Source organism: Oryzias melastigma, linkage group LG3 (genome assembly GCF_002922805.2).
Source record: "Oryzias melastigma strain HK-1 linkage group LG3, ASM292280v2, whole genome shotgun sequence".
Taxonomy (NCBI): Eukaryota; Metazoa; Chordata; class Actinopteri; order Beloniformes; family Adrianichthyidae; genus Oryzias; species Oryzias melastigma.
This window is the reverse complement of record NC_050514.1, coordinates 28,828,890-28,840,027: the sequence shown is the minus strand read 5'-3', so window position 1 is coordinate 28,840,027 and position 11,138 is coordinate 28,828,890. Positions and strand designations below refer to the sequence as shown.

At 40.6% G+C, this 11,138-nt stretch overlaps 1 long non-coding RNA gene across 1 annotated transcript in view; it reads left to right on the top strand.

Moving 5' to 3' along the window:
• Positions 1-11,132, top strand: part of LOC112161217 — a 25,947-nt gene extending 14,815 nt beyond the window's left edge. The window contains exon 3 of the long non-coding RNA XR_002921821.2: positions 10,961-11,132. This is a non-coding gene — a long non-coding RNA (uncharacterized LOC112161217). The remainder of the gene's footprint in view (positions 1-10,960) is intronic.
• The last annotated feature ends 6 nt before the right edge of the window (positions 11,133-11,138 follow it).

Genomic DNA, 11,138 nt, shown 5'->3' with positions numbered 1-11,138 from the left:
AGTTTTTTTGGCATTTACACAGTCTTAATTGCTCATAAATCACACTCGGTGGCTCAGAACTGGCATGAGATCACATCAAAAAATTTTGCACCTGACAGATAAGGCAATAGACGTCGGCAGATTTATTTGTACATTGATGTGGCACTGCGGGGCACATTGAGCATCTTGTCGCCACATGAACATGACATCAGTAGAATTTCCTTGTAAGTAGAGATTTTTCCGCTCCAGCCAAGCTATATTATCAAAGAAAGATGCTGTTATGTGAACAAGACTCACAATCTCAAGACAGAGAAGGAAGTTGCTGGACATATAGACAAGGAAAGGAGATTTTTGTTACACGGCGAAGATATCTTAGAAGTGGGTGGATGACAACCTCCGCTGCCCTGCAGGGATCAAAATTTATTTAAGCCCAGTTACACCCACAGGCAACAAACATCTAGACTTTTCTTTCTGTCATTCTCACACAATCATGTCTAACCCTGACACGCATTTGCAATTTCACAGATACCTGCAGAAGCAACAATGCACTCATACTTGCAGGTATTGTCATTTATACATAATCCAGGTGTGGCAGTAGTTTCTGTCGTGTCTCTTTAACAGTGCCGTATCATGATCGCCTGCTTTAATCTCCTGCTGTGCTAGAGTTGCGAGCTAACAAGCTGTTGGATTACTGCCCTCATTTATCACACATGCCACAGCGGCGTGCAGCAGCCAGAGCTGTTAACACTTTGTTTTGTTTTTGTGCCTACCTCTTCCAGAATTGCATAACAGATATATGTTTTATGCTCCGTTTTGTTTCATTGCTGTGACAGTAAAACTTTAATGTCATCACTACACCATCAAAAACTTGCATGCAAACTCCCCCTTGACCAGATGTTCCGGGCCTCCCTGTTCTATTTACCTGCTTGTCACTCATGCTGTTGCATAAAACAGCATGCCCAAACACAGAAGGGATCATTGCGGTGTGCTCCACAATGCACGAGAGAGCCGGTGGAGGTGTAGTTTACACTGATGTCCGGCGGCTAAGTCAGCACTCTCAGCCGGGTGTCATCATCCCTGCCTCTGTTCTCCCACTGCGTGTAATGAATACAGTGTGTCTGAGCAGCTGACATGCACAAATGATTAACTAGTGGCAAAGAGAACTGATTAAGGAGATAAAGCTTGGCACACAATGGTGTCAGCGCTCTAGACGTGTACCTGTATAACCAGAGCTTCCTCACGCGAGGAAGTCATTCATCTCTGACAATCACGCACGTTTCTTTGAATGCGCGTCTATAAATCTGCAGCAACTGCAAGTTCTTCGGTTTGACTCTGGGGGATCCGAAGAAGCCTCTGCAGAAGTGCAAGGAGTTAACCTGAAGTGGTTAAACCAACAGGTTTAAATCACTGTGTAAGCACTAATACTTCAATGTGGGGGGTTAAATAACACAAAAATATAGAGCTTCCTGAATAAACCATCAAAGGACATCCCACTGTTAACTGAACAAAGTACAATGTTCAAAGGTTACAGCTGCACGCTTCTGGCAGATTTGTGACATAAGTTACAGAGCGTGACAGCATGCCACATAAAAAGAAGATGAGGTGTGGAGGAACACATCTTTGCACATGATGAGAAAACACGCAATTTTCTGCAAAGTGTAACAACCTAACAAGTAAAAGCTGTGGTCTGCTTGGAAGAATTGGTGTCACAAAGGGAGACTTATTCTGAAAATATCATCAAAGCTTAATTCTAAAATATGCATCTAAATCTTATGTAGGACTTAGCCTCTACTGTAAAAACCTCAGGGTCAAAAACTCCCTATTCGTCTACTTTTGTTTTTCTTTTTACCCTGTTCTTACCATTTTGCACAAAATCTCTTTGTGCAGTTGTATTTATTGTTTTTTTTTCAATTGCAGGACTGCAGGGTGCCTCACAACAAGAAGACTGTGGTTTGAATCCCTGCTGGGACCTTTCTGTGTGGAATTTGCATGTTCTCCCGCTGCATGTGTGGGCTTTCTCTGGGCACTCCGGCTTCCTCCCTCAGTCCACAGCAATCGGTTAATTGGTTACTCTAAAGCAGGGGTGTCAAACTCCTGGCCTCCTGCTGGTTTTCCAGAAATCCCGTCTTATCTGCTGCTGATTAACTGGATCAGGTGTGTCAACCCAATAAGGAGCTTCAATGGAAGTTTGGCTGGAAAACCTGTTGGCCTTGAGACCTGGATTTTGACATCCCTGCTCTAAAGTGTCTCTAGGAGTGCATGTGTGAGGGACTGATAGTGAGCACTGCAACAGATTGGCAGCTTGTCATATACCTTGCCTTCGACAAACAGTAGCCACAATAGGCTCTGGCGACCCCAAAGGGATATAGTAGGTTAAGATAATTTATAGATGGATTTAAATTGCATCTGCTATACCAAAAAGTTTTTGACCAGCCTGTGTCTCCTATTGCGTCTCCTATTGCCATAACCTGTTGCCTATAGCTGAGCAAGGGAGGGATACACCCTGGACAGACCACAATCACACTCCCAGATCATAGACTGTATAAAGATGGACTGCTCAACCCTTTCCCTCTCGTGTTCCAAATCGAAAGTACCTGCTGGTTGCAAGAAGGCCAAAGTCCCATAGACTTCCATTGAGAAAATAGTCAGTTATTACCCAGTCATTTTATTTGTCAGAATACATTCTTGCATTCTTCTTACCACGTTCTTTCTAATATGAATTTTTTTAAAGATATATTTTCTTTATCATCAGTTATTCAAGTCATAAACTGACCAATCAGGTGCCTCAGTGAAAGCCTGTGGTGCCCACCTCAAACGTTAATTGAAAGATTCTCCAGAGCCGCTTTCATTGGGAAGGACTTCGAACAAGCTCCCTCATGACTGGTGACAGCAGTCCCTCTAAAAATGTGGCTCAGATTGACCCGGACTAATCACTGTCAACTGATTGCATTTGGCTGCAATATGGCGGTAGACACATCAGGAAGTGACAGCGAAGGCTCTGGCCTGATTTGAGGGCTGGTGGTAAGGCATTTCCTATGGGTTGCTATGTCCAGTTCATATATAAATGGTCTATGTCCCAGACACACATAGGGGCAATTTAGAATCATCAATAAACTTACGAAGTATGTCTTGGTGCCCAGAGACAACAGATATGCAGGGAGCGAACTCTGTATATGCAAACTCCACACAGAAAGGAACCATCTGGGATTGTTTCTCTGTGAAGTGAAAGTGCTAACCACTCCACCACTGTACCCATGCGTACCTTCAGATTATTGTGATTTCTGGACAATATAAGGTTGGTTTGGAGATACAAAGCGGAATAAATTTATGAGGCTGTGCACAAATGACAAATAAAGACTCTGAACAATCTTAAGTAGAACCTATACCATGCTATTTTTAAGCTGTTCAGAGTAAACTATATCCATATATGATAATAATATTTGACCTTTGAGTTCTTTTCATGAGCTCTTTTCCAAAGAAAGACACCTCGATCTCCGAGGCTCCGCCTTTCACTCCTTGTGGGTGCCCTCCATTTCATGACGTCATCCTAAAGCCGACCTCGGGAGCTCGTGTGTGTTTCACCCACAAAAAAAAACAACATCCGAATTTTTACAAATATGTATGTGAATATTGGGCGAATAAAATGTAAGCATTTTGTCGATCATCACTAGCGTGATGGAGAAAGTGTGTGTTTGTGTTAGCCTGGGGGCGTGCTGGCAGCGTAGACCCTTCCTGGAAGGGGCTGTTCTCACTTGTCTATGTCACAATGTGAGGACTTGCTTGTTTTTTTGGAAGGGGCTGGTACTCAGTAAGAAGGCTTTTAGAGAAATGCATGAATGGATCTAAATCCGCTTTGAGGTTGTTTTAATAATGAATTAACATTATAATACTAAAAGCTCAAAAAAGTTAATTTTTTATGATATAGGTTCTTTAAAACAAACATTAAAAAATAGCGATGTTTTTATTAATGCATAATTGATCAAAAAAACTTTTTTTAAATGTATGTTATGGTTTTATTTCCTGATCATTACAATAAGAGCAGCTTAAAGGCGTTTGTTCCAAGTTTTTCTTCTAATTTGGTTGCTGTCATTACAAGTCCATGCATAAGAGGACCAGATGTGTCGATAAAACAAGTTGCTGATCAGCAGAAATTTTGTGAGTCCATCAAGCATCAAGATCCAGGCATGAGTCTTTGAACATGCATTAAAAACAATCATGTGAAAGTTCTCCAGTTGGAATAGTTCAAATGCATGACCCCACACCCCCTCCTCCCAAAAAGTTTTCACTAAAGTTTGCGTGCTGACTGGAAAAGAAACGACAGCTGATTGTTTTGATAGAAAAGAGTGACCGATACCTCCCTCACCTCTTTCTGTATACAACCTCCCGACCCTTGGCTCGGTCCGAGCAAACACAGTCTGCACGCAATGCACAATGATTAACTCACAGATCGTTTATGGAGACAGATGGGTGACTCTTGAGGGTAAAAATTGTCCGGGATTCTACACTCGCTGACTTTGCCCTCATGTATCAGCCAGACTTTTTTGTCTTCCTTTTTTATTCTATGAATCACTAATATGTTATTTGGTATTATAAATTGGATATACGGTGTTGGTGGCACTACTAGAAAATTCACAGAAAAAAAATGTGGAGAAAAAAGTTAGCTGCAGTATTTCAGTAGGTGGGCTGCCTTGAACACCAATTTTAATACGTATTAAACAAATTAAGTGTTAAATATAAAGCCAATATCTTATAAGCTAGTAAGATAATGTTGACATTTCCATATAATAATACAAATATTTTGTGTTAAATTTTGTTATTAACATATATTTATGATCCATTACATTCACAGTGAGTATTAATCTTTTTTCTAACTTTGATTTGAGAATTTAAAACATAATGACAGAATATAAGTCTTGTTTATGGGTCTCTAAAAACATATCAGAGTGAGACGTCTTTCGTTTCATCCTGCTCTCTGGCTTTTCCCGTTGATAGGCTGGTTTTGTGCGCTGCTCAAAGAATGAAGGTTGCCGTGGGGTGATGTATGTGCGTGCGTGAGTGTGTGTGCAGGGGGGGCACGAAAGGTTAATTCGTGTCATGCATGACTTGTTTTGCGTGCCAAGCTTATCCATATACAATTTTCATATAGGAAATAACACAAAGATCACCTATTTATGCTATATAACGAAATTCTTCAAGAGAAACCACCTGGAAAACCAATAAATTGGCCATATAGGATGTGAGATAACCGTAAGAAAGTTTCAGAACTTGTTTTTGAAAAATATTAAAACATGTTTTGGGGTTTTGTAGACAAATAAATAATAAAGGTAGATGCTATACACATTTTTTTGGGGGAAATGTAAATAAAATGTGATATAATTGTTTACATTTTTAAATATAATGCAATAAGATCAACATTTATTTTTCTTTATTTTGATGATTTGACTTATTAACATTTTTAGAATAAGCGTCTTACATTAAAGTATATTGGTTCATTCTAGAAATGAAACCACAAGCATTTTGATCCATGCAGCCAACAGATAAAAAGTACTTGCAAAACAGAGACATTAAACAGCACGATGTTAAACAATATGATTGATTAACTTTTAAAAAATGCAATGATTTATTTGATTCGATGGGATTTTATTGACTTTTAAGTGATTTTTGGGCGTAATTCAAGTCTCAAAAAGTAATTTGAAATTTTTACACCTGTAAATTTGATCTCTTTTTTCACGACTACAAAGCACGTGTTCTCTGTTACCTCTCTGCTTGACCTTGCCTTTTTACTCTGTCATGGCACTTTCGTGCTCCACCAGCGAGGTGAGGTGACAGAAAGATAGACGACCGAGATATTTCTGCACGCAACTATTGTTGCCGCTGCAGAGCCAAATGTACCAGCTTGCATAAGGACAGAGGAGGGAGGTGGACGTTAGGGAGGGGAAACCATTAGCTCACTTACTAATCTGGTGTTCACACTTGCTGAAGAAAGGAAGTTGATCCAGCAATTCACTCCCGCACACACGCACCCTGCTTGCACACACGCAAAAATCTTTGTGCGTATGTCATGTGCACAGACACTTGTGCACATGTAGGTTAAAGGAAACGTCGCTTTAGCCCCCCTGTCAGGATCTGTTTGAGTTGCGTGCGAAGGACCTATCATTACAGGCCCTTCAGCTGATTCTCTGTGAGTGTTGTGACCCACTCTGACTGGTTATCTACTGATTGTGTCCTCTTGTTTTGACCTTAAACATTACCTTTGCTGCTCCTTTGACAACAGTTGCTGTCTGTTCCAGACATTAAACAGACTCTCACTTTCAATTTTCTCTGGTATCAATTAAAAGCTGTAACTTTATTTGACTATTTTTTTATTTTTACGTGTATTTCTAAGTTTTAGGCATTCTATCTTGACAGATAAAATTTAGTAGTTTCACGTTTGATTATAAAATTCATCATGTACATTTTGAACGCTATCATTTATTCAGTTTTCAACACCAAATGACTCTAATTTAGTCATATTTCCACTTAATGGGAGGAAAATCAATTTATAGCAATAGATTGTACTTCAATAGCATGCAAGTGCCTCCAATAACTATTATTTTTAGCTTTAGATTGGACTTATAATTGTATTTATTTTGTGAAATTCATACTTTCACTTGTTTTTTATGAGGTGGAAATTCTTCATCTTTATCTGTCCAACTGTTGGCTTCAGATTGCAGCAATGTGCAGTTTGTTTTTTTTAAGGTGGTAAATACCCGCGGTAACTAACTTAGAAAAAAAAAGCTCCAGTTTGCCACAATGCAAAAATTATCGTATTTAAAATAACATTTTCTGATTTAGATGCAATTATATCAGAATGCGGTGCTCCACTGCAGACTAATGAGGTGAAAAAATTGTCCTGCAATCAGCGAGAAGTTGTAAATCATGAGCTTTATAATCACATTACCTGCAAACAATAAAATATACCTTCATAAAAATGTCAGCTTTGGGGAGAAGGAGATGAAAGCTGGAAAGCAGGACATTCCTTATCTGTTCGGTGAACATGCATAAGGTTATAGGCAACATTCATGTGAGGTGTCATGACCGGCTGCCCATATAATCCTATTACGTTTGCTCAATAGGGCACACGCAAGGCCAAGCCACTGTTCAGCAACACTGGCCACGTTAGAGCAATCATTCTCATTAACCAGAAGCAAACCTGTTGTTGCAGAGGCATCACTGAGAGCTTTAGCTATGATTGATGTATTGCAATGCTTTCCTTGTTGTCCTTAACTGTGTTTGAAGCATCTTAATATACGGAACAAGCAGAAATCTCCAGTGTCTCAGTGGATTAGTTAGAGAAAAACTTGAACTTTATCACTTTTAAATGCTACATTTTTTCAAGATTAACACTTTTAAAGTTTGAAAATGGGCTAATAAACTAATATTTGAGGTCTAAATCTACAAAAAAGCACATATAATGTTCTGCCTTAATTAATCAAAGTCCCGCCAGCTCATCAGATCAGGTGGAAGCTTCATCCTTAAGTCATCATGTGGTTGACATACCTCCAAAAACACCTTTTGACCACACAGAAATAAAAGAACCCCTTTAATTTGTCAATGTGGTTAGAAGTTCAGACACTTCAAAAGCAGCTTTTAAGAAAGTGTGAAAAACATTTTAGCACGACACATTTTACCGTTTGATTTTCACATTTCAAAAGAAGTCTGCAAACATTAAACAGGGATTTCTTTTTGGAAAAAACATCTTATAAGTTTATGACTTCCAGGGAGGTGCCATTCATTCTGAGGCTAAATCATAAAAACCTCCACAAAGGGGAAAAAACTTTCTGACAGCATTGGTATGCAAAGAGAGACACTCACGCAGGCAGGCAGAGGTACACACCTGCTCTTAAGGTGTGCGTGCGGCAGCCGTTGCGTGAGAAGAGCCTAACAACCTTTACAGTCATTACACCTGCTTTTATGTCCAAGAATTCTTTAAGAGGTGCACGGCCGTGGGCAAAACCTTTCCCACATGTTTTGTTGTGTGAAATGGACACAGGCAGACTCACACCTCGGGGCGAGTGTCCAGCTTCTGATAAGACCCGCTCGGGCTTTCCGTGTGCTAAAGCCTGCTTCGGATCTCAGCGGTAGCACAACCGATCACTTTCTGTAATAGCCTTCAATCCCGCTAATCTTTTTAAGAATTTAAAAACTACTTTGACATAAAATGTCATGCCCCCAACTCGTTACTATCCAGTTCAACATCATTAGTCCTTCACGTTCTTCTCAAACAAAAAACAGCTGTTTGTGGAGTTTAATAATGTCAGAACTGAAGTTTAGAAATTAACGTAATGCAAATGTATGAGAACAAACGGAGACAAAGAGTAAAATATGTGCTGAGTCTGGGAGCTCCAAGCAAGGTGCCACTATAAGCAGAAAGACCCACTCTAATAATGTTTTGGTGTACTTGTGGCTTTCTACTCATGATGGAGGACATATATAAAGAAAATTAGTCTTTAAATTGGGTTTCTGCTTCAAAGTTCCCGCTCCATTCATGCTCCCATGCATCCACTTACAGACAAACAGATCCATGTACATTTTGATTTTACTTGTCTGAGCTGGTACCTGGCTCAAAACTGTACGACTGGATAGCTCCAATATCGCTCGCTATTTTTGCTGCACCACTAATGTCAGGTTGGGGTTGTGAGGGGTTGTAAGCTAACAAGAGAGTGACAACAGATGGATGTCTGGAATCAGGGGCCAACGGTTCCACGCACAACTCAGAGGCAAATTTCTAATGAACTACTGCTGCTCTGCAGGAACTGTCCTAGAAAAATACACTTTTTTCTTACAATAATGGCTTAAAAAGGCAGAATCTTTATTAACCCCTGTGGTATCTGATGGGGTACAGATGACCCCACCCTTATACCGATGGGTGATTCCTCCCACAAAGTTAGACATGATTTTATGTCCGTGGCATGTTTTAAAGATTAGGTTAAAAGACCACTGTGAACGCTTTCAAAAGATGACTTCAAAAAGTAAGATACTATTTGATAAATGCCACAGAAACATGTTTGATATGCTGTTTTAGATCATCCACAATTCTAACATTAATGTGCAAAGGCTGACGCCTGGTGCAGACTGGACATGGAAGTGCTGCGTGGTGGTGTGCGAGGAGTGCGATAGGTTTCCGCTTAACCTCCAATTCACGCCAGACACGTATTTTTCCGCATAGATCGACAGGAGCTTCTGCTCAACTGTGGTTATTTAGAGATTTTTTTGGCCTTTACCAGACACCCAAAACCCCACACCTCCACTCCGTAGTCGGCCCCCTATGTTGATCTGTGTCTGTGTGTGTCTCAGTGTCTGCTGTGTGTGTGTTGTAATTGTGTGTGTGTTTTTTTTTTTTTTATCTTAGGATAGGATCCCATTTGTCAATAGTTTGAAAATTGACTTGATTTTCTTGTGTGTCTTGGCAAACCAGAGGTCGAAATAATCGCTGCACAGCGCGAGCCGGCCACGGAGGACCGGGGCGCTACTATGGGTCTGGAGTGAATTAAACCATAGGTTAAGGGCGCCGAATGGAAGCAGTTTCCCTTCCACGCCGCTTTGCCGTGCTTCCACATGCAGTGTGAACCAGGCGTTAGGATGTATTGAGACTGAAAAAGTCTCAATAAACCCTGTGATCGGTCTGGTCCGAGTCCTTTAAATTTGGTCCGGAGTGAGTCCTGAACCTTGCATTTGGTCTGCATTTTAATTGACGTCTGCTGGAGATTTCTGGTTCAAAATAAAGCCTGTAAACAAAAACATTTAACTAAAGATTTTTTTTCAGTTATTGGCCAGGAATTATGAGGGCAAGGCCAGCAAGGAGAGAAAGAATATTGGAAGTCAGGCACTTTGCAATAGTGTGGATAGTTCACTTATTCAAACTTCATATTTCAATGACCACTTTGTATCAACGTCAGATACAACATTTTTTATTTCGGTACGGCAGAGGCATGCTGCTTATAGATTGTCGGGAAAACAGTGTGAGAAGCAATGTGTATCAAAAGTTGGTTTAATCAATCAATCAATCAAGATACTTTATTAATCCCCTTGGGGGAAATTCATTTAATGAGCATTAATTAATCCGACCACATTTCAACGAGTTGCTGTCTCATCATTTCTTCCAGGTTCATTGGTTGCTACCTTCCTACTCTGTTTACATGTTGTAGCGCTCGGCTACAGTAGTCATTTTGGCCCAGTTGTTCCACTCCAAGCATGGAATCTATTCAGACTAAGGAAACTCAAGAGTGAAACGGAGTCCGATGGGAAATTAACCAAGACCACAGCGGTTCCTGTTCCTGGAGCAGGGTCTACTTGGATGTATTCAGACTGAAAATTTGCTCAAAATAAATGAACTCTGTTTCACTTTAAGTGAACTAAATGTGCTCAGCTTGAATATACTAAAGGAATATTTTAAGAGGATCCATAATATACTAACATTTTGAGAATCTTACTTGTTCAGAATTTGCCTTTTTTAAGATAAAATGATGGTAAATTTGCGAAAATCTATCAAATAAAATAAAACGTTCACAGTGTAACATTGTGATTTTGTGATTCAAATTGAAATTTTCCTTAACTGCATTATTTTTTTTATTAATATCTAAAGAGATGACACAGAAAAGTTCTAAGTGTTTTGACCTCTTGCACTTTTGTTCCATCAACCCCTCGATGCCATGCGCGCCCAGTGACACAAAGACTGACACGTTTCCAGTTTCCGTGACTTATTTTATCCCAGGTTGGGTTCTCGCCTGTGTGGCCATTAAATCCGGCCTCAGAGAGTTGTATGACTACAATGGCTGGAGCCTGAGTGGCAGATTGCATGACTCCAAAGCCCCAAGATCCTCGCATTCACAGAAGCTATAGCGCGCAAATATGTGCACCTCCGTGCAGGCTGTGGGTGGGGGGTTGCCTCGCGTCTTACGCTCTTTGTTCTGCAGGTTTAAAACCCTTGTGTCTTTTCCAGAGGCTGTTGCCTTCGCGTGACTTGACCAAGCAGATTTAGGATTGTCCAGAAGACCGAGACCCTTCCCTCAGACCGGCAGCTCCGCTTCTCACGCAACCTGCAAGCAGCAGAGGTGCAGCGCCACGGCGCGCACACAAGGAGTCCCTGAGGAGCCAACTCCGTCCCGGAGGAGCGCCAA